This window comes from Xenopus tropicalis, chromosome 8 (assembly GCF_000004195.4).
Source record: "Xenopus tropicalis strain Nigerian chromosome 8, UCB_Xtro_10.0, whole genome shotgun sequence".
NCBI lineage: Eukaryota > Metazoa > Chordata > Amphibia > Anura > Pipidae > Xenopus > Xenopus tropicalis.
The window spans coordinates 36,016,623-36,041,364 of record NC_030684.2 but is presented as its reverse complement, the minus strand read 5'-3'; the positions used below and the strand labels follow the sequence as shown (position 1 = coordinate 36,041,364).

At 39.9% G+C, this 24,742-nt stretch overlaps 1 long non-coding RNA gene across 1 annotated transcript; it reads right to left on the bottom strand.

The window, feature by feature from the left end:
- Positions 1-1,700: 1,700 nt before the first annotated feature.
- On the bottom strand, positions 1,701-24,718 carry LOC108648374. The gene is made up of 4 exons (XR_001925205.2): positions 24,619-24,718; positions 11,004-11,065; positions 6,685-6,796; positions 1,701-2,035 (listed from the first exon to the last, which is right to left on the bottom strand). It is a non-coding gene; the product is annotated as an uncharacterized LOC108648374 (long non-coding RNA).
- Positions 24,719-24,742: the final 24 nt, after the last annotated feature.

Genomic DNA, 24,742 nt, shown 5'->3' with positions numbered 1-24,742 from the left:
CTCCCTTTATAGTTTCACCAGCTTTGCAATTTTTATGTTATTACATTTACCCCAGTTCCACCATTATTAGTTAATAATAGATATAATAGATAATAATTAGATATAAGTTATCACCTCTTTCAACCCAATATGGCACCATAAACAGGATCACTCTTAAGCTACACGGTAGACTCTCCTTTTCACTCCATCCATCAGACTGCAGAAGCCGGGGTCTGCAGCGAGGGAATGTAGCCTTAACCCTGCAGCTTAATGGCAATCATGTGTATGCTGCCATATCCCTTTCCCTCACCACCACTGCCTCCCTTTCCTTTTACTACAATAGCACCAGTAGCGCCCCCCTTACACTCACCCCTGTTACACCCACGTTACCTTCTCTTTCAACCCAATATGGCACCATAAACAAAAGCACCCTTAGGCAAACTCGGTCAGTCCTGAATTTCTTTTCATTCCATCCATCAAACTGCAGAAGCCGGGGTCTGCAGGCTGCTTGGAAGGAAATGCAGGATTCACCTTGCAGCTAAATGGTGCTCGTGTGTATGCTTCCATATTGCTTACTGTTTCCCCTACCCTTGGTTTTATAGGGCGCATTTGATCCTGGGAGAAATCCGATTGCCGTTAAGGAGTCAGGAAGGAATTTTTCCCTCTAATGAAGCAGATTGGCCAAAGCTTCCAGAGGTTTTTGCCTTCCTCAGGACCAAAATAGCCCAATCTATTAATTTTAATAATTATTAATCATATTTTCTATAAAATCTATAAGTTTCTAATTATTATTAATAAAACTATCTAGTATAAATAAATTTGAAGCAACTGGACTTGTTTAGTAATCATTGAAGACGTTTCACTACTCATCCGAGCAGCTTCTTCAGTTCAACTGACTGGTATGGGAAGTCCTCAGCATATATACTCTTCCACTAATCCAATCACAATGGCACTATGTAACTCTTCAGAAAGGTGACATCTGAAACTCACAGAGGTGTGAATGCTGTGGAGTTACTTTGAAAGGATTACCAAAGTATCATGCAACTCTTCAAACAGGTGTTACTTGTTAGAGTTGCATGAATGGATGTGTGAAGAGTTCTGAAACTGCCGGGGTACAGATGTTAGAACAGCATTGTATGTAGCAGACAGATGGTGTCGAAGTCCCCCGCCTCTGTTAAGGGATGGTTTCTCCACTTTGACATGAATGGCCTCTTTTACACCTCTTTCAAACCAGCGGTCTTCTTTGTCCAAAATTTGGACATTGCTATTTTCAAAGGAGTGTCCCTTGTCTTTTAGGTGTAGAAAGACAGCAGAGTCCTGGCGGGGGACTTCGACACCATCTGTCTGCTACATACAATGCTGTTCTAACATCTGTACCCCGGCAGTTTCAGAACTCTTCACACATCCATTCATGCAACTCTAACAAGTAACACCTGTTTGAAGAGTTGCATGATACTTTGGTAATCCTTTCAAAGTAACTCCACAGCATTCACACCTCTGTGAGTTTCAGATGTCACCTTTCTGAAGAGTTACATAGTGCCATTGTGATTGGATTAGTGGAAGAGTATATATGCTGAGGACTTCCCATACCAGTCAGTTGAACTGAAGAAGCTGCTCGGATGAGTAGTGAAACGTCTTCAATGATTACTAAACAAGTCCAGTTGCTTCAAATTTATTTATACTAGATATACCATGACCTGGATGAATGAAAATCTTCATAGACATATTAATAAAACTGTGCTGTCACAGATTTACCATCAAGCCACTGTGTGTGTGTGTCTTTATTCTGGGTATTGTGTCATTTTGAAGGAATAACATATAGTAGGTTAGAGAGAATGGATCAAATGAAGAAACACTGAATGGTTCAGTACCTGCGAGTGACAGGTGCCCTCCTCCTGTGGGTATTGGCTGCTCTACCAAGCATTCTCACACTGGCCTAACAGGCTGAAGATTCTGTTTATAATGGTTATTCTTGGCATCCTCCACCATTCCCCATCATGGCATGAAGGCTGTATGCTTAGTGCACCCACTTGGATATATATCTGCATTCAAAAAGCTGGGGGTGAAAGAAAAAAATAATTAATCAAACTGAAACCAGGATTTAATGTGATACGGACACACTTGAATCTATCACAGTTATGGCATATCCTTATAAAAGGGAACACAAAACAAAACAATGTTTTGACTGCATTTCAGTTTAATTAGGAATAGATTCTATTCTCCCTTTCATAGTCTGGGTTATCAGGTGCCCCCTCATAGGGAAAGTAATGCAGATGCAGTTGATATTCATTGGGTAGATGAGAAGATGTGGGTTTTTCATTAACCAGGTAAGGAAATCTTCTTGGGATTTGTGAAATGCTTCCATGTCTTTAGCAGGTGGGAATGCTCATGTCTTTAGCAGGTGCCCATTGTACTGCCTGTAACTTCTCCCCTATCCTATCCTGGCAGTTTTGCAGTCCAAGCCTGCCTAGGTCAGTCCAGGACTGTCCTCTCACAGAGTGGGATGTCACATCAATATAATGAGAAATCTAATTATAGTGGCATAACTATCGGAGGGTACAGAAGCAGGGTATAGCACAGGTTTTGCAATCCCTGGCACTATATATTGGAAAGAATGGCTCCATCTATACTCATCTGGTATCTCTATGCTTAGCTCTACGGGTGTAAGTCACTGAGCCAGAAAATCCCAGCAGCACTGCATACATAAATAATACAGATTTCGATCCCTGTCAATCAAGCAATCAACAAAATAATTCCATTTACAGTCAAATAACAGTAGACCTGGGGTCTTAAAGGCATGTATGGCCCAATATTGAAAATCTATGGCTAAATACACCCATATATCTCAGCAGGTCTCTGTTATACCAAAAACACATTCTGTCACTATTAAATACCTTGGCCACAAGCAAATTGAACTATACACAGACCTGGGGCATAACTTTGGGGGGCAAGAATCCCAACCCCTGCCACACCAACAAAATCATGGGCAACCCACTACCTGCCAATGTCAAGTGATTCCTAAAGTGTAAAGTGTCTGTTAACTATGGAAAGGGTGACAATACAAAAACAGAACAAAGGGCACAGTAGAAAAAGCGTAAGATGATTGCTGTGGCAGAAAAAGTCAGTCTCCAGTGTTTCCAGTACCAGTTCTTGTGCCTTTAAGGTCAACAGAACAAGAAATTACTGTATTTGGTAATTTTGTGAAGGCGTAGCAGACTATGGGGTGCGGAAACAAAACTTCTGTTGTAACCCATAGCAACCAATGAGCAATTAGCTAAGATAAGTCATCCTCTTATCTACAAGAGCTGAAATGTATGACTCTTGGATAGAGAATCTGAATGATTTCTAGCTATGCCCATACATATCCTGGCCAAGGTCCATTATGTACCATTCACAACCGTTGCTTAACTAACAAGCTCTGCTACAATTCAACATCATGTATTTGATCCCCCATTCAAAAATCTACATGGGGCCTAGTGTGCACTCAGCACCTGGAGTTTGTTTCACCTCCTTACTAGGCTTTATCAATGGCCTAACTGACCTTCTAGCTGAGCTCCCCCTGCTGCTGCAAGTCCCCACAGCCCTTAAAGTTTGGGAACCAAAGGTTTATTGTGGCAGGGACATTACTGTGTTTTCATTTTAATACTGTGGCACATTTTGCAGCTGTGTACATGAATAGCATACAACACTTGGCAACATGACGTGGTATCAGCTGGGGGGGGGGGCGTTATACACAGAGGATTCAACAGTTCCCCATAGGGAGATTAATCACCAGTCGTTAAATCTCCACTACTGCGGGCGACCAAAATGCCTTCCCATGTTCAATAAAGTGAATACCAGTGGGAAGGCATATGCAGAACTTTGTTTTCCAGTGACGCCCAAAGTTATACATTTCTTTCTCCTTTAAAAACCTGACTCTGATTATTGCCCCCTTACTGTCTACAACATGCCCATGATTTTCTCTGCAGCCTTTCCCTTACCCCTTTGGTTGATAACAGACAGGGAAGACCCACTGCGGGTGACTCACCTCCCGAAAATGCTTTTCCAGTGTCAATAATGTAGATCGACCAGGGGAAAACCATGCAAGTTGTTTTGTCTTTCCCAATTTGCTGAAATTTGCCTGTGGCGACTACGGAAAACGAAACAATGTGTATGTCTTGCATTCCGCAATTTACATTATTGCCAAAAAATTTGAGAGATTTGTCACCTGCGGTAGCGAAGATTCGAGCAAAGGCTACAAATCTCCCCATCGGCCATCACCCTTAGGAGTGTTCTTACTGCAACTTTGCAACTGTGGTCAGCAGAGCTAGGATTCTGTGTCTCACAGTCTTTCACCTGATTGCTGAAGGCCAAGGGTCTAACTCTGAATACCCAGGCCCCCTGCCACCCACACCAGAAACCTCCAATCAGCACTGGTGTGCTCTGTGGTAGGGGGGGTCTCAGTTTCTCCTTAGCCCCCTCACACTGTGCTGCTTCCCCTGTAGTCACTTCTTACACGGCTCTTAGGCAGAGTTTTTCACAGGCCCCCTACACAACAGCATGCCTTCCACATCTTCTTTTGTCTTAAGCCAGCTCCATTTCTCCCCCACAAAGTTAAAAAACAATTCTAAAGTAACAACATGACAATATTTACATTGCAGCACTGCCAATAATCTGCAACCTGATCTGTTTCCCACGGCATGCTTTTCATTCAATTTACAGTCACGTCTTCACTTATGTAATGTCTTCTCATAGCCACTAGGTGGCAGATTTAACTATCCAGGTACTAAGTGACTGGGCAACCAAGGTAAAACTCCTTATGGTGCAAAATCTCCCTCCGAACAGACATTGTATTCCCACATATTACCTTCAGAACATTAAGCAACTTGACTGCTTAATGTTCTGAAGGTAATATGTGGGAATACTATGTCTTCATAAACATTAAATTCCCCCAAAACATTTTCTGAATAGCAGAAATGCTGTAAGTAACTAAAGGGATTTAACAAATATGGAGCAGTTTGCTTTTATATTCTACCTGCTAAAACAAGATGTTCCATATACAGTGGTGTGAAAAACTATTTGCCCCTTCCTGATTTCTTATTCTTTTGCATGTTTGTCACACTTAAATGTTTCTGCTCATCAAAAACCGTTAACTATTAGTCAAAGATAACATAATTGAACACAAAATGCAGTTTTTAAATGAAGGTTTACGTTATTAAGGGAGAAAAAAAACTCCAAATCTACATGGCCCTGTGTGAAAAAGTGATTGCCCCCCTTGTTAAAAAATAACTTAACTGTGGTTTATCACACCTGAGTTCAATTTCTGTAGTCACCCCCAGGCCTGATTACTGCCACACCTGTTTCAATCAAGAAATCACTTAAATAGGAGCTACCTGACACAGAGAAGTAGACCAAAAGCACCTCAAAAGCTAGACATCATGCCAAGATCCAAAGAAATTCAGGAACAAATGAGAACAAAAGTAACTGAGATCTATCAGTCTGGTAAAGGTTATAAAGCCATTTCTAAAGCTTTGGGACTCCAGCGAACCACAGTGAGAGCCATTATCCACAAATGGCAAAAACATGGAACAGTGGTGAACCTTCCCAGGAGTGGCCGGCCAACCAAAATTACCCCAAGAGCGCAGAGACAACTCATCCGAGAGGCCACAAAAGACCCCAGGACAACATAAAAAGAACTGCAGGCCTCACTTGCCTCAATTAAGGTCAGTGTTCACGACTCCACCATAAGAAAGAGACTGGGCAAAAACGGCCTGCATGGCAGATTTCCAAGGCGCAAACCACTTTTAAGCAAAAAGAACATTATGGCTCATCTCAATTTTGCTAAAAAACATCTCAATGATTGCCAATACCTTGTGGACTGACGAGACAAAAGTTGAACTTTTTGGAAGGTGCGTGTCCCGTTACATCTGGCGTAAAAGTAACACAGCATTTCAGAAAAAGAACATCATACCAACAGTAAAATATGGTGGTGGTCTGGGGTTGTTTTGCTGCTTCAGGACCTGGAAGGCTTGCTGTGATAGATGGAACCATGAATTCTACTGTCTACCAAAAAATCCTGAAGGAGAATGTCCGGCCATCTGTTTGTCAACTCAAGCTGAAGCGATCTTGGGTGCTGCAGCAGGACAATGACCCAAAACACACCAGCAAATCCACCTCTGAATGGCTGAAGAAAAACAAAATGAAGACTTTGGAGTGGCCTAGTCAAAGTCCTGACCTGAATCCTATTGAGATGTTGTGGCATGACCTTAAAAAGGCGGTTCATGCTAGAAAACCCTCAAATAAAGCTGAATTACAACAATTCTGCAAAGTTGAGTGGGCCAAAATTCCTCCAGAGCGCTGTAAAAGACTCGTTGCAAGTTATCGCAAACTCTTGATTGCAGTTATTGCTGCTAAGGGTGGCCCAACCAGTTATTAGGTTCAGGGGGCAATTACTTTTTCACACAAGGCCATGCAGGTTTGGATTTTTTTTCTCCCTAAATAATAAAAACCCTCATTTAAAAACTGCATTTTGTGTTTACTTGTGTTATCTTTGACTAATAGTTAAATGTGTTTGATGATCAGAAACATTTTGTGTGACAAACATGCAAAAGAATAAGAAATCAGGAAGGGGGCAAATAGTTTTTCACAACACTGTAGGCATCTACGTAAAGGCAATTGATCCTCACTAAGATGTTACCCTGTAGAAAGACATAGATAACAGCTTACATGTCACATTCAAGATTATGGCAACTTCCAGTATGATGTAGATGTAGAACTCCTGTTGCTCTCAATGCCTCATTCCCTGCACTTTCAGAGGAAATCTTGGGTGCCAGGGGTTCTTTAAAAAAAAACAACACAGTTATTGAAAAAGAAGGGATGTCACTTATTAGACTGAACATTGATATCACATTATGCAGCATCTATCACTGATAGATCATTTGATCTCATCAAATATACAATGGAGTGTCAGCTCCTTCACAGGTTAATCTTACCATGGGCATTTAGTCATAGTGTTCTAGAAAATTCAGTTATTGTCTCCCATAGAATATAAACCAACTTGGATCCCTCTGTGGTCTCAAAAGGAAAAAACCCACACTGTTTAGCCCTTCTCAGTGGAGCACAGGCTTGCTCATACTAAATAACTAAATACCCTGCCGGTCTCCCATACCTTTAGTGTGCCAAAACAGGAGATAGACTTACAATAACTAAAGCATGGTGATTCTCACAGTCCCCTACCCAATTCCCATTAAGGTGTTTGGTCTAGCTTAAGGCTTCTCATTAATCAGGACTCCTGCCCCCCGTCTCTCCCTGAGGCCTCTCTCTTCGAGCAGTCCAGCAGCACCCACCCCAGCTACACAAAGTGGAGTCCAAAGGAGAATCTGGGTATCATCCTCTCTTCACAGATGGAACACACCCCTCAAACAGGGCACTGTCATGGAGCTTGCGGTGCAGCAAATCCAATATTTTGGGGTTCATAAAAATGCAGAATATTCTACAAAAGATTTTGCTGAATACCAAAACCAATCAAAACTAATCTGCATATTAATATTTGAGAGAATCAAAATGTATTTCATCTGTGAACATTTGTGGCATTCAGTTGTTCAGGTTTTAAAGCCCCATGACTGGCTACTGGATAACTCTGGCCAACTCTGAACCTGCAAAATGGCTTGGCCAAATGCTGGACCAAATCATGGTGCAATGCTACAGAAAGCCGACTTGGTTTTTATTGTCATTATTATAATGTAGCTCTTTGTTTATTCCATCTTTAATTTGTGTTTCATTATGTCATTAAAATCATTGCCTGGTTGCTCAACAGTTCATACCGCAATGCTGCAGAATAGAGGTCCAAAACAGCAAAAAGTTAAATAAAAACAGATAAATGCAAATTGTCTATGTCACTGGATACTAAACTGTGATTTAAAAATAATCTATTCCTTCACCCTTTAAATGGCCATGTCCACAGAAATCCATGGCTGGGTATTTTCTATTTACATAGCACCTGGAAACATATAATCAGGGGTTATGGCAACTCTTTTGTGCTGGTAGATTCTGCATCAATGGCAGTTAAGGGATGAATTTTTTGTTACAGGCACAAGCAGCAAGTCTTTCTAGACATATGGGATTAAGAGAGTTTGGTGAGTACATGTTGGCTCAGTAGGTAGCACTGCTGACCTTGCTACACGTGTGGATCTGGCCATTTATGGCCCCCCTTTACAGTTTTAATGCAAGGACTATAACATTCCAGTATACAATTTTCCTGTTTTTTAAACCTTATCTAATGAGCATGCCTTTTTAAAATATAATCATCAGAGGTCTGGCAATGCAGCTATAAAAACAAATGTTACCCTTATGATTGGCTTGTGGCCCATACTATACACTAGCATGGATAGCTTTTAATTGTTCTATATATTTGCACTCTCTGCAGGCAACAACCCCCCAAATTCCTTCATATACACTTACAATCACAGTACTAGTGGCAGAGACCACAGAAGAAAGCTTTTTTTATGAGTCAACTAGTTAAAATGCTGTACAGGTATGGGACCCATTATCCATAATGCTGGGGTTTTCCGGATAAGGGGTCTTTCCATAATTGGGATCTCCTACCTAAAGTCTGCTAAAAACATTATTTAAACAGTAATTGATAATTAAATATCTTAGTTTGGATCAAGTACAAGATACTGTTTTATTATTAGAGAGAAAAAGGAAATCATTTTTAAAAAATGTGAATTTTTTGATTAAAATGGAGTCTATATGAGATGGCCTTTCCGTAATTTGGAACTTTCTGGATAGTGGGGTGGATCAGGGCATGCCAGGGTATGTAAGAATAAATAACATTGCAGCGAAGTCTCATTGTGCAGGACATACACTATACATGTTTACCAAAAAAAAAAAGGATCCAAAGTGAGAAATATAAATGGGTTAATCTCAGAGGGTGCCAATTTGTCAGCACTACTCTCTGGCCTATATGACACATTCATTAAATTGCAGGTACACTTTCATATATTAATAACAAACCCCTACAGGTATTATGCTAAACTAAGATTTATGGGAACTCGAGATTTTTGTATACATGTACAGTTCTGAAATCTATTTAAATGCAATGACTGCAGAAGTGGGACATGGAAGGTTCTAAACCAAAGCTTAGGAACAAGGGTGTAGCAGCCATAGACACAGCAGAATTAGCAGAATGAGGCCTGGGTACCACTCTTAGGGGCTGATTTACTAATCCACAAATTCGAATCCGAATGGGAAAAATTTGGATTGGAAACGAACATTTTGCGACTTTTTCGTAGCCGTTACGAATTGCTTGTATATTGTCGCGACTTTTGCGTATTGAGCGCTCGTAAACGGCGGCCAAAACTTTCAGACTTTGCATGATTTTGGAAGCCTCCCATAGGACTCAATGGCACTCTGTAGCTCCAACCTGGCCCAAGGAAAGTCTCCCATAGGGCTCAATGGCACTCTGTAGCTCCAACCTGGCCCAAGAAAAGTCACGATACTGAAGCTTGAATGAATCCGAAACTTTCGTACTCGGCGCGAAGGCTACGAAAAAGTCGCGACAATTCGCGCAAGTCAAAACACTACGGAAAAGTCGCGACAATTTGCGAAAAAATCGCAAAATACCGATCATTATGAAAAAAACGCATTCGGACGCCTTCGGACCGTTCGTGGATTAGAAAATCAGCCCCATAGTCTTGCACAGTTTCAGTATATGAGTGTGGGACAGCTAATTCACAAATTGCTGATTTTTTGCTGCAAGATCCTTGGGTGGTTTTATTAGGACCTCTTTCCTATTCTATATTAATCAGATTAAATCAGTTATGGAACCAGAAACTTTACTGGTTCTATTGGCCATTAAAGGCTTTTTCACCCCAGCATGGGCACATACTAGTGCAGGGATCCCCAACCTTTCATATTTTAAATGTGTTGGGGAGACACAAGCATGGACAACGTTCCTGGGGGTGCAAATAAGAGCTAGAATTGGCTATATGGTAGCCCCTATGCGGACTGGCAGCCTATAGAAGGCTCTGTTTGGCTTTTATGCAATCAGCACCTACTTTAAGGCCACTGGGAGCAACATCCAAGGGGTTGGGGAGCAACATGTTACTCACGAAGCACTGGGTGGGGATCACTGTACTAGTGCAACAACTTATCAATTCCAGCTCCCTACAGCCCCCATATGTCAATCTGTTGGAGGATGTTGAGATTTCAAGGCCTGAAAATGCTTTTTCATTCATTTCTGTCTGTCACTCCTTTACAAATGTTGTAACACAGTGTTTCTTCTTTAAGAACCCTACAGCAGCCACAGGTTGCTGATAATCTGGTGGTTACTCCCTTGTCTCCTTACAAGTCTAAGAATTCTCTAATGGGCAAGAAATAGTTGGGGGACGGAGGACTAATTCTAAGCATCTTGATTTAAAAAAAAAAAAAAAACAAGTTAGATACTAAGGAGAAGCTCCTATTTTACTTTGCCTGCACTAATCCATGTATCAGATTCGAGCAGAGTAAGTGGACGAAGCCTGAAAGAAGCAGGTGATATGAAGGGATATTCATAGTTCAATATCAGTTATGGCTTCCAACATAGGATCCCCACTGAAATAAGTCAAGTCACACTAACTATATTGAAATGAAATTTTAAAAGTCTAACATATAAATTCATACATACGTATTAACTTTTTTTCCCTACATATTAAAAGATCAGATCGAGCTTTGTCATTGTGCCTTTATATGGTCCCCCAACTCCACTTTGACATCTATGTTTATATTGTACAGTGGGGAGTATGGGATTCCCCATAAACATTATTACTACTTGTACAAATACATTTCTGATGATGATATGGCTTGCAATCCATCAACAGCTAGAGGCAAAGGGGCGAGAAATCCCTGATACCTCTTATATATATTATATGTATCTGAACGCTGGAGAACAGTGGTTACAAACTTCTCTTTGCAAAGGCACATAAAGCCTTAATGTAATAATTACCTGAACATATTAGTAATTATATGGTTGCTATATCTACAAATCAGTACACAGTAGTACTTACTGGGTACAGGAATTTGGTGCATTTTCATTCCATGGAGTTGCTTTACAGGTGAACAAATAGATCTGTAAGACAAAACATAAAACAACTTAGTAAGCACTGAGCTGTTGTACCCGTGAATCAGTGCAAAACCCGTTTATTATTACTGAAACCTTCACACTATGTTTGATGAAGGCTTTAGCTACCCTTTTATATACTTATATTAGAACTTTGCAATCATTTTCCCAATAACCCCCATCAAATAAACTAGTAGAAAATGAAGAGATTCCAAGAGAAGGGATTATATCACCATTACTTATGTTTTTTCTTGGTTACTTGGGATGCACCAAATGCCGTATTGTGAGATGCGGCCGACTTCCAACTTCCGTGTTTATGTGACAAAAAGTCACGTGAATTTAAGGATTTGAATTCAGTTTGGCCAGGCACATGGATTGGACCAGATCCAAATCCTGCTGAAAAAGGACAAATCTTGGCCGAATCCCAAACCAAATTCTGGATTCAGTGCATCCGTATTTGTTACAAAAGCCTGCATGGCTTACTTGAGAAGATCGTTTGAAAATGTGCTTCTAAACCAAGAGACTCAGGATCCTGCAGAACTACAAATTATAGAAACACCAGACTAATGCAAGTGTAAGTCACTCACAGTCTCACTGTGTAATCGTAACCCACCTCCTCGTGCCTTTTCAATCATTTCTAAAGAAGACTCAATTCTGTTTAGTTAAAAGACATACTTGAATACACTTGAAATTCATAGGAAACTATTTTGCGCTGGAAGATTTAAGAAGTTTCTTTAAAAAGCCAGATCCCCGAAGAGATCAGACCATGATTTACCCATAACTTTCGACCATACCAAAACACAAGCTCCCAGGATGCCAATTCATTTTCATTGAGGATTGCGGAAAATAGTATATACTGTAAGTTTTATAGTTAATTACTCAAGGAAGAATACAATGACAACGACCCACTGATAAATGCCTGTCTTATTAACAGTGAAAGCTCCCTTAGGGCTCTGGCACACGCGGGCGACTAATCTCCCCGTGTGCCAGAGCCCTTACTCCAAAATCAAGACAATGTTATATTTCAATTGGCCCACTACATATAATAGGTTGGACAGTACTAGTATAGAGAGAATCAAACAGAAACCAGTGAAGCAAGGCTCACCATAAGATTGCTAAGTATGTAAGCATTCCAGAAGATTAGGAGACTAGAAGTTGTCACTACCATTGCAACCACTCTACCAAGTATTCAAACCAGTGCCAGTACCATGAGAACATGAATAGGAGGCAAAGCAATCAACCCCGTGTGCCACTAATGAAAACCCCATCAATTCTGGAAATAAACTGTCTGTGTAAAATAAAGAAGATCTGCAGTGCTATATGACTGTATTTGTATCACATTTATGTTTATATTAGTTTACATTTGCTAAATATGAAAATGACTTAGTTTTGTCAGTTGATAAGTGTAAAGAATAGCATAAGTTAAAATATAAGAGCCACCTCTGGGCCCAGGACAACACTTTGCCCAACAAGGGGAAATAAGCGTAGTTGTAAGGGGAGCATCAAAATGATGGTGCAGTTGTGTGAGCAGCTGCTGGCTAAACTTGATGGGCAATGTTAGGGAACAACAGCTGGTTAGCTGCAGGTTGTCTAACACTCTGCGTATGTTTTTGGCAGAGAACACATCATCATATTGCCTATGATGGAGTCTCTCACCAACTCATTTTTGGGTGCCGGTTTATTTCTCAGAGATGTTTCTGCCTCCCAGCTCTAGATGGCTCTCACTAGACCATGCAGACAGAATATACAACTTGACTCATTCTCAGCTCTGCCACACACCGAGTGGTACAAACATTAGAACTCGTAACATGGGCAAAGGGAAACTCACCATAACACTCCGCCCTGACAACCAACTTGCTTGCTGCATAAGCAACCTAGCTGATTCTACAGCTATATATATATATTTTTTTTATATTTTTTATTTTGAAAATAACGGTGTACAAAAGGGCGCCTTTTGGGTTATCCCAAGGTGCCAGGCAGGTATGTAACAAGATCATAAACATTGGGAAAAAGGAGGGGAGGGGTGGGGGGGAATGGAGAGGGAGGGAAAGATAGAGGATAAAAAGAATAGGTACAGTCAGTAATATGAGGTGGGGAGATAGTCAATCAAATTGGGGAGAAAGATCTCGTGGGTATATATTTGCCGGACATCAGTCTTGTAGGTAGGTAATCAGGTCTTGTCTTTTAGTGTTTCGGTACTCTTATGAGAGGTATCTTTTCCAGGTTGATGTGGTTGATCTTATAGGTGTATTGAGATATTTCTGTAAGTCATCCAGGGGGCCCAGATTTTGTTGTGGGTTTTTAATTGGCCTAATGAAATGCTGGTCAGCCTTTCCATAATTAGCATATTATCAAGTCTTGTTTTAACAAGGTTTATATCCAGTGTTGCAGATTTCCAGGCTTTAGCTATTGTTTGTTTCGCCGCTGAGAAAATGTGAGTGATTAATTTCCTCAGATATTTATTGCCGCCGGGGATATTTTTGTTAAGTAAGGCTTCTGCTGGGCTCTTTCTTAGCGAGAGGCCTGTTACTGCCGTTATTAAAGTATAAGTTCTGATCCAGTAGCGTACTGCGACTGGGCAATCCCACCAAGTATGCATAAATGTGCCTTGTTGGTTGCATGCTCGGAAGCATAGTGCGGATGCCGAGGGATACCACTTAGAGATTCTGGTTGGTACCAAGTACCATTGATGTAGAATCTTTTGTGAGGTTTCCTGAGTCAGCACATTTATAGAGCATGTTACTGTATTTTTAAAGATGTCCCGCCAGGTGGCCTCGTCAAAGCATAGGTGTAGTGTGCTTTCCCAGGTTTGTACAAATTTTAATTCCTTGATTGGAGTTAGGTGGGTTACTGTATCATATAGATAGGATAGTGCCCCTTTGAGTGTAGTGAGTTGCAAACATAATCTCTCAAAAGCTGTGGGTAGAGGGAATTGTTTGCCTTTATATTGAGCTCTAATGTAACTTACTATTTGATGGTAATGGAGCCATTCCTGTTGTGGGATTTTGTAATTTTCCCGGAGTCTTGGCCATGGCAGAAGTGTATTAGAGCTGGTTAATGAGTATATAGTGTCCAGGTTGAATTGTTTCCACCAGTGGAGAGCTTCTGGTGATTGGCCTGGATCAAAGTCAACATTATTGATGAAGCTTGTGACTGGCTTGTGTAGAGAGCAGAGTTTGTAGGGTTCCTTTGATCTGTCCCAGAGCCTGACGAGGTGAGTTACTATGGGGTTTGTTTGTATTTGAGATGTGGAGTGGGTTGTCCATAATATATTCCTTAGGGGTATATTTGGCAGAGAGTCTTGTTCGATTGTTACCCATAGTGGTTTATCCTCAGGTAGGTACCATGGTATCATTTGGGATAATTGTGCTGCGGTATAATATCCTTTCAGATTAGGGATGCCTAGGCCGCCCTTGTGTCGGTTACGGCAAGCTGTAGTGCGATTAATTCGTGGCCTTTTCCCGTTCCAGACAAATTTTGTAAAAGTCTTTTGCATTTTCTCTGTGTAATCTTTAGGGGGGGAGGTTGGTAGCGTACGGAACAGGTACAACAGCAGGGGAAGGGCGGACATTTTCAGTGCGGTTACTCTCCCGAGCCAAGACAGTTTAAGTCTTTCCCATATTTAAAATCTTATGTTCTATTTTGGGATAATTATCCTTGGCTAAGGATCTGTAATCGGCTGATATCAGTACTCCTAGGTATCTTATGGTTTTAGTTTGCCATTTAAGTTCAAAATTGATTTCTAGAAGTTTTTTTAGATGGGGCTGAAGGTTTATGCTTAAGGCTTCTGACTTAGAGGGATTGATTTTGAGTCCCGAAATTTTAGTAAAGTTGGAGAGAGTCTCGTATAAATATGGGAGGGAAGTCATGGGATTAGACATTGACATTATTATATCATCAGCATACATTGTACATTTATATTCGGAGTCCCCTACAGTTATACCCGAAATCTTTTTGTTTAGCCTTAGATGTTGGGCTAAGGGTTCGAGTGCTAAGGCAAAAAGTAGAGGGGACAGGGGGCATCCCTGCCTGGTCCCTCTACTTATGTTGAATGCGTCTGATTGAAACCCCATGTGGCTAACTTTAGCTATAGGGGAGTTGTAGAGGGCCTTAACCACGGAGAGGAAGGGGATAGGAAAATTATAGGCAGATAACACTTGATACAGATGCCAGGAAACAGAATCAAATGCTTTTTCTAGGTCTAGTGATAGGAGCATGGAGGGAACATCTTTTATTTTTGCTATGTGTATGAGATTTATGATCTTGCGGATATTGTCAGTGACCTGTCGTTTTGGGATAAATCCTGACTGGTCTTTGTGGATGAGTTGTCCTAGAAACTGGTTAAGTCTTGAGGCTATAATTTTGGCCAGCAATTTGATATCTAGGTTTAATATTGATATGGGGCGAAAATTTTTACAGTTAGTGTGATCCTTCTCTGGTTTAGGTATCACAGCTATTTGTGCTTGTAGATCATCTCTGCTGAAGTTGCCTTTATTAGTCATTATATCATTAAATAATAGGTGTAACCATGGGATCAGTTTAGGGGCAAACAGTTTATAGTATTTCCCTGTGAACCCATCAGGGCCTGGGGATTTGTTTACCTTTAGTTGCTTTATAGCTACCTTAATTTCTTCTATTGAGATTGGTTCTGACATTAATGTTTTCTGTTGGGGTGTTAGTGAAGGTAAGTTTGCTTGGTTTAGAAACTGCTGTAATAGGGTTGGGTTTGGGTCTTTGTGTTTTTGATATAATGGGCCCGATTCACTAAAGTCCGAAATAAGGAGTGCTATTTATAGCATGCGTTAAAAATCTTATCACTTCTTATTTTTCGCTCGATTCACTAAAAGGACACTTGTCATAATTAAGAAGCGATGTTCTTGGCGTTATTTATCTTGCGATGACATATTTTCAAGCAATATATTACGCAGCGCACAACATATTACGCAGCACGTTGCTTGAAAATATGTCGTAGCAAGATAAATAACGCCAAGAACATCGCTTCTTAATTATGACAAGTGTCCTTTTAGTGAATCGAGCGAAAAATAAGAAGTGATAAGATTTTTAACGCATGCTATAAATAGCACTCCTTATTTCGGACTTTAGTGAATCGGGCCCAATGTGTGGTAATACGTGGCAAATTCCTGGGTGATACGTTCCGGGTTTGCTGTCAGGGATCCATCTTTTAATCTGATTTGGGTGAAGGGGGACTTATTAAATTTATTTGATAACTGGCGTGCCATCATTGTGTCGGCCTTATTAGCCTTTCTATAGAATTTTTGTTTTGTCCACTGTAATTTTGTGATTTCTTTCTCTGTCAGGAGTAGATTAAGTTCTGTTTTAGTTTTTTCAAGCTCCTGTTTGGATTTAGTGTCATTAGGGTTGGTTTTAAGCTGATCTTCTAGTTGTTGCATTTTGATGCCTAACTGATTAGTAGCTTTGGTCCTTTCTTTTCTAGCTTTAGTTTTAAGTTGGATTAGGATCCCTCTAATATAGGCTTTATGTGCTGCCCATAAGGTTGGGCTAGCAATATCTGGGGTATTGTTGTGGGTGAAATATGATTCCAATTCAGATTGTATTGTTTGTTGATGTTGTGGGTTAGATAGAAGGGAGTCATCTAGTCGCCAAATATTATTTAAGGGCTTGTGTGCTAGACTAGTGAGTGTTAGAGTGATTATAGAATGGTCTGACCAAGGGCAGGAAAGTATTTTTGTCTGGGATATGTTGGGAGAAATTTGCTTATGAATTAGGAACATATCAATTCTAGAGTGGGAATTATGCGGAACGGAAAAAAACGTAAAATCTTTCTTAAACGGGTGTTGTTCCCTCCATGCGTCCACCAAAAGATATTTGTCTATTAGCTTTGCGAAATAGTGTTTGTTGTTTTGATTACGTATGGATACAGGGCTAGGTTGTCAGTCTATATTTGGGTGGGATACCTCATTAAAGTCACCGGCCAATATTAAAGGAACAGTAACACCAAAAAATGAAAGAGCTTTAAAGTAATAAAAATATAGTGCACTGTTGCCCTGCACTGGTAAAACTGGTGCGTTTGCTACAGTAACACTACTATAATTTATATAATAAGCTGCTGTGTAGCCATGGGGGCAGCCATTCAAGCTGGAAAAAAGGAGAAAAGGCACAGGTTACATAGCAGATAACAGATAAGTTCTGTAGAATACAATAGTGTTTTATCTGTTATCTGCTATGTGCCTGTGCCTTTTCTCCTTTGAATGGCTGCCTCCATGGCTACATAGCATCTTATTTATATAAATTATAGTAGACTTTCTGAAGCAAACACACAACTTTTACCAGTGCAGGGCAGCAGCACATTATATTTTAGTTACTTTTATACAGTTTCATTTTTTGGTGTTACTGTTCCTTTAAGGGGCCTCTGCACCTTTCCTCCAGGATAGAGAAAAATTCTCTATAATATGTTTGTTGACATTCGTTAGGGCCGTAAACCGTTGCTAGGGTTATTGGGGTATCTTGTATTTGTCCCACCAGGATCAGGAATCTGCCTTCCGGGTCTGATTTTATGGTGGTGGGTTGGAAATTTAGTTTTTTGTGAATTCCTATAGCTACTCCTCTATGTTTTTTTTTCTGCACAGGCAGTATAAACAAGTTGATATGAGTAATGGAAATATTTAGGTACGGAGGTGTTAGAAAAATGAGTCTCCTGGAGGAAAAGAATGTCAGCCCCTAGTTTGTTGTAGTGCCGAAATGCCAGTGACCATTTCGTGGGGGAGTTCAGGCCTTTGGCGTTATGGGATATACATTTTAAAGACATAACATTTGAGGCAGTGAAGCTTAATAGATAGGCTCGTAGGATACCAAATAAAGAGACCATTAATTATACCCACAAGAATAGTAGCATAGAATAGACAAGGGAAAAACTTCTATAACTAGAAAACATTGTTCAAACAGATAATATAAACTTATCAGGATCCTGCAAGGATTTCGGAAGGTCGGTCGTTGACCTCGGTTGGGGGGGGATTCCTCCCGGAGGACTCCTTCTTATAGAGTAGTGGAGTGAGGCATGATTAATGTTTCGGGGCCCGCTGTTGCATTGGGTTTTTACGCCAGAGTGGTGAAATGGACCTCTCGCTTGAGCCTTTCCTAGGAGTAGTATTGGGAGTAGTTGGAGTTGGTTGTTGTAGCTTTAGTCGGGTCAGGAGTTCCAGGCCTTCTGGTAATGTCGTCGCTGAGTACGGGTGGTTCTGGTACATGAACGTTAGCTTGAATGGGTATCCCCACCTGTAGCGGACCCGATGCGAAGTCAGGATGGTGAGTACTGGTTTCATGAGCTTGCGTTTTTGGATTGTCAATGCGGCTAGATCGGCGTAGATGGAGTATTGGTGGCTTTTATATTCCAAATGGAGAGCGGCCCGGGAGGCAGACATTATAGCTTCCTTCGTTGAGTAGTAATGGAGCCGAGCAATTATGTCTTTCGGTGGGGCTCCCTCCCGTCTGGGGCCGAGAGCCCTGTGGACTCTGTCCATAAGTAGTAGAGAGTCCGTTATGTCCTATAGACTTTAGAAGCAGCGGCACTTCCTCCTGTAGATTTTGTATTGCGTCGGGGAGACCCGGATCCTAATATTATTTCTGCGCGTCCGATTTTCCTGGTCTTCCAGATTATCTTGCATGTCGGTAAGTTGTTTTTTTAGTTGCGCAAGTTGGATTTCGTGCTCAGCGGTCTTGTTGACCAGATCGTCAACTTTATCCTCGATTGCTGCTGTGCGTTGGCCTAGGTCCCGTAGTTCTTGAGTGACGTGATCAGTGATTTTTGCAGCTACCGCGTTAAGTTCCGTCTGGAGTAGGCGTTTGAATTTGCCAATTAAGATTGAGTCTCCCGAGTATTGCAGCTGGGTTTCTGGATCAGAGTCTTCTGGTGGGGAGTCTCGATCAGATTGTGGCGATGTCGTAGGAGTTGAATTGGCGCCATCCGCCATGCTGTCGTCGTCAAACGAGGTAGGCCGCCTATGCGGAGTTCCAGGTGGCTTACCCTGAGGTTGGGCTTTCTTGGCTTTATTGCCTCGGGTCATGATTACTAGCTCAAATGGTTGTACTTTGCTGTTATAAGCTTGTTGTTTCAGTGAGCTTAGTGGCTTAATGAGTCCTCCGGTAACGGAGCGATGGAAACGTGCGTCTGTTTAGAACAGCAGCATAGCCACGCCCCCTACAGATATATATTTTAAGGTACAAGTGATAAACAATATAATCTGATTGACCACAATACTATCAGCAGTTGTTCTGATTATTCTGGGTAAAACTAATAAAAAAGGCAGATTTAAGTGGCTAATTCAGACCCAGTCGGCAGCTTATCTGCCTGTGTATGGGCCCTTCCTGACTAGCTCCCCGAGTAATAAAAACTCTGTTTGCTGCATTGAGGTGGTCCTTATGATACACCGGTCTCTGTTATGATCCCATCACTGGCCCAATTTGCCTCACCATGTATGTGACCAAACCATACATAGATCCAGTGGAGTAACAACTGAAGAAGCAGATTCCATGGTCGCAAGATTTTAGTCATCAGTATTATAAAAATGGCAGCCACTTCAAGAAGTCTTATTACATATAATTAAATGAAGAAACCGTGCATAGAATTGGATTGATAGAACTGATCAGTGTAGGAATAACCAGGCTCTACCAATCACTTAACATGTTTTCGTTTAGGCAGACTAGAACTAGAATGAATTTACAATACTGAATTTTACTGAATGAATTTAAAATACTTTTGAGACAAATACAACAAAAAAAAGTCTCAACACTACAAGTACATGAAGCATGTGATATAACCACACACCCCCTGTCTCACAAGTACACTGAATAATCAATACCACACACGGTTTAGACTTTCTCATGGATTTAACCCTTTAAGTGCCAGCAGAATTTGACATTTCGGTTCCCCTCAGTGCCAGATGTTTTGTAAACATTCTGTGGTCTCTCAATTTTTTTTACTGGGGGAAGGGTTAAGTTTAGGTAGGCAAACTATATATTATTTTTTACAGGAGAACCTGAACTTTCTGGACCTGAACCTGAACTTTTCACTTCTGGAACAAGATTTAGAGCTTGAAATACAAAAAAAAGAAAAAATGCTATGGGCCTGATTCACTAAAGGGCGATAAAACGTGCGCTATTCTTATTGTGCGCTAAAATTTTTACCGCCGCTTAATTTTGGTGATTTTTCGCACGATTCACTATAAGCATACTCGCGCATTTTTACGCGCGATATTGCAAGCGTTATTTAACTCGCGAAAGACTATTTCAATGCGGTATTTGCCTGTACATGCGCTAAATTACGCGAATAATCGCCGAATATGAATGGTAGCATAGAAATAGTGTATAAAAATTGTCGAAGCATATAAATGGTGTATATAAATATTAGCCACATATAAATAGTAGATGCTTATAAATAGTAGCCACTAGTGATGAGCAAATGTGTTCTGGTTTCTTTAGTGAAAAATTAGCAAATCTTTCGAAAGATCCCCGAAACGGCAAAAATGTTGTGCGGGCAAAAAAATTGTTGCCCGTGACTATTATTTTTTGACACTTGTATCAATTTTTGGATGTGCGGTGAATTTTTGCGTGGCGATTTTTTTCATGCGTCTTGCCATTGGCGGATTGTTTTGCGAAACGCATGAAAAAATCCGCCACGAAAAAATTCAACGCACGTCCAAAAATTCGCTGCGAATCCATGCCTGGCGAAACATTTCATCACTTGTAGCCAAATAGAAATAGTTGCGCAAATGAACGCACGCCATGTTAGCCATACACGCCAATACTTGCGGAAAATTACTGTATTAAAAATGAACATTTCGCTGCAAACTGGCGGCTGCGTCACTCTGGGGGAAACACAGACTTGAATAAATAACACTGTAAGTCCATATTTTATTGCAAAAAATCATTTACTGTACTTTTGTATAATTTTTCGCCTGCCTGTAGGTGTTAATTTTCGTATAGCCGAATGCGATATTTAGCGCGCAAAAGTTATAGTGAATCATGCGATCGTATTCTTTTCAGCGCGGAAATTAACGCAAAGCGGTAAAACTAGTGCGAGAAATACCCCATGCGAAAATGGCGATTTTTCGCACGCGATAATACTATGGTGAATCGCGCGCAAGTTATTTTGCGTTTTTTAACGCGAAAAAGCGTGCGATAATTTTTATCGCCCTTTAGTGAATCAGGCCCTATTTTTAAAGATATAGGGATTTATACCAGAAACATATTTTATTTTATGGACAAAAATTCAACTGATTTGGAAAGCCTCATGTCTCCCGAACGTGCCAATACCTGATATGTATAGTTTTATGGAGATTTCTGACTTCTATAGATCAGAAACTCCCAACAGTAAATTACCAAATTTTCAAAGCATTACAGCAGAATACGGCATACTTTAGATTCCAAAGCCAAAAATCCTAAAACATTAGGTTTACCCCAGGAAATCATACATTTTTGAAAAGTACACATTCTGATGAATCCGAAATGGGTAACTATGTCTTCCAAGTCCTAAGTACCAAACGGCAATGCTTTACTTAATTTAGAAGATTCTATAAGAAAATTATGAAAATTCTAAAAAATCACCTCAAATCTTCCACTTTCAAGCATCATATCTCCCACATAACATTAGGTACCAAGAAAATACATCCTAAGTATGAAAGCCAAGGGTTAGCAGAACAGTTTGATGCCCATTGTGCATAGGATCACCAATGTATCTGGCATTTAGAGACCCCAAAGGAAAGTTAGTACATACAAATTGCTCCGGAGATCTCTTTAGCTACTGAAAATTCAACACGTTTACTGCATTTTCTGTGGGGTAAAAACACAAAAAAATACATTGACCCCCCAAAAACCATATATTTTTGGAAAGTACACATTCGGGCGAATTCAAAATTGGTACCCATGTCCTTCTACTCCAAACTACAGAGTTGCAATGCTTTTCCAAAATTGCCGGTTTTGATGCAATACCTGAAAATCACATCAAATCTTCCACTTTCAAACAACTTATCTACCACATAACATTAGGTACCAAGAAAATACATCCTAAGTATGAAAGCCAAGGGTCCACTGAACAGTTTGATGCCCATTGTGCATAGGATCACCAATGTATCTGGCATTTAGAGACCCCAAAGGAAAGTTAGTACATACAAATTGCCCCGGAGATCTCTTTAGCTACTGAAAATTCAACACGTTTACTGCATTTTCTGTGGGGTAAAAACACAAAAAATTACATTGACCCCCCCCAAAACCATATATTTTTGGAAAGTACATATTCGGGCGAATTCAAAATTGGTACCCATGTCTTTCTACTCCAAACTACAGAGTCGCAATGCTTTTCCAAAATTGCCGGTTTTGATGGAATACCTGAAAATCACATCAAATCTTCCACTTTCAAGCACCTTATCTCCCACATAACATTAGGTACCAAGAAAACACACCCTAAATATGAAAGCCAAGGGTCCACTGAACAGTTTGATACCCACTATGCATAGGATCACCAATGTATCTGGCATTTAGAGACCCCATAAGGAAGTTAGTGCATACAAAGCAATATAAGCTACCGGCATGTATATTATGTGCCATAAGATCCCTTAACAGTATGGAAACCCTAGAAAACTATACATTTTCTGAAAGTACACATTCTGACAAAACAAAAATGGGTAAATACAACTTTCTACTGCAAGCTACCAAACTACAAAGCTATACTAAACAGAACGGTTTTTGTGACATTTCTGAAAATCGTCACAAAGCTTGCATGTTGCCCCATTATGTACCCCACATTTAGTAACGTACCAACATAAAACACTCTAAGTATGAACGCCAGGGGTCTACTGAACAGTTTAATGCCCAATATGCATAGATTTACCAAACTATGTGGGGTACAGAGGATGCCAAATTGAAATACAGCAGACAAAATGTCCATGTGCAAAGACAAGTAACAAAGAACAATGTAAAATGCAATAAAATTTATAAAAATAAAAAAGAAAATCACTAAAATCATTTTTTTTTTTGCCTAATAATATCTCAGGTCTGAATTACAGTTTGAGTATTTTGGCTTGGGCAAATAAGTTTTACAGACAAAGTCAAGCGAACAACAACTATGCATAACTGAAAATGCAATAAAATAGCTAAAAATGCAATAAAATACCCAAAAATGCACCAAAATCACTGAAAATGCAGTAAAAACACCAAAATAATACACAAAAGGTATTTTTTTCAGGCAAGAATAAAAACGATGCGATCAAAAAAAATGAATATAGTGCATATAGATTTTTCTCTCCTGTCAAATCAGTTTCTGTAGAAAGAGCCCCATGGCTCCATATCATGTCATAAGACCCCCTAACGGTCCTGAGAACCCCAGAAAACCTTATATTTTTTGAAAGTACAAATTCTGACAAATCCAACATGGGCAAAGAAGTCTTTATACACCAAACTACCAAACTCTTAAAAGCTTTGCTAAATTTAGCGGTTTTTATAACTTTTCAGAAAATCACCTAAAATTGTTGCAATTTGTCGCATTTATCTTGCAGAATTTTACAATGACACATCACCCTAAATATGAACGCCAGAGGTCTACTAAAAAGTTTGATGCCCAAAATGTATAGATATATAAAATAGTGCATTTTATTTTTACTAGTTTTTGGTTTATTTGCCTTTCCCTTCTGCCTCTTTCCAGATTTCAAATAGGAGTCACTAACCCCAGCAGCCAAAAACTATTGCTCCGAGACTACAATTCTATTGTTACTGTTACTTTTTATTATTTGTCATCTTTCTTAGCAGGCTCTCCCCTATTCATATTCCCATCTCTCATTTAAACTACGGCCTAGTTTCTAGGGTAGATAAGACCCTAGCAACCAGATAGCAGCTGAAAAACCAAACTGGAGAGCTGCTAAATTAGAGTGACCAGGTCTCTGAATTTTCAAATTATCTGGCTAAATAACTGGAAAAAAACACACACAAAAAAAAAATTAAAAAATTAAGACCAACTCCAAACTGTGCAATAATATCAATATCATACCAAAAGATAATGTAGCGTAAGCTGAAAAAAGACACCTTTTATGTCTATATTAGGGGGACCAAATCATTAAAAAAATTCAGGGACACGTCTAATAACTAGACTAACCTATACGTATGTCCAGCCTTAATAGCCAATAAAGATGCTGGGTATTTACAAACTGTGTGCATAGATTGGACACTCACAGGACTTAGCAAATATATATTATATATATATTTTAGCAAATACATATTATATATATTTTATTCAGTAAATATCTCAACAGCAAACAGATCATGTTAAATTAACAACATGAGCAATCATTTTATGGTATTCACAGCAGGCAGAGGTAGATACATGTAGTTATAGACATATATAACAAATACAATCAGTAAAGACTTTACACACGATGAATCCCTCTATCACATTCTATAGCTCAAGAGATATATATATATATATATAGATATATATATAGATATATATATAGATATATATAGATATATATATATATAGATATATATATATATATATATAAAACACGTGTAGCAGCACAATCATTACTATACTATACCTATTAGATGTCTGTACATCCCAGCGAATTAGTGTAGCACCTCCCACGACCAGGCGGCGATCAGCGCAGTAATAAAAAGTTCCTCGAAAGTCTCTCCCTTCTTCTTATTGGTTAAACGTCGCCT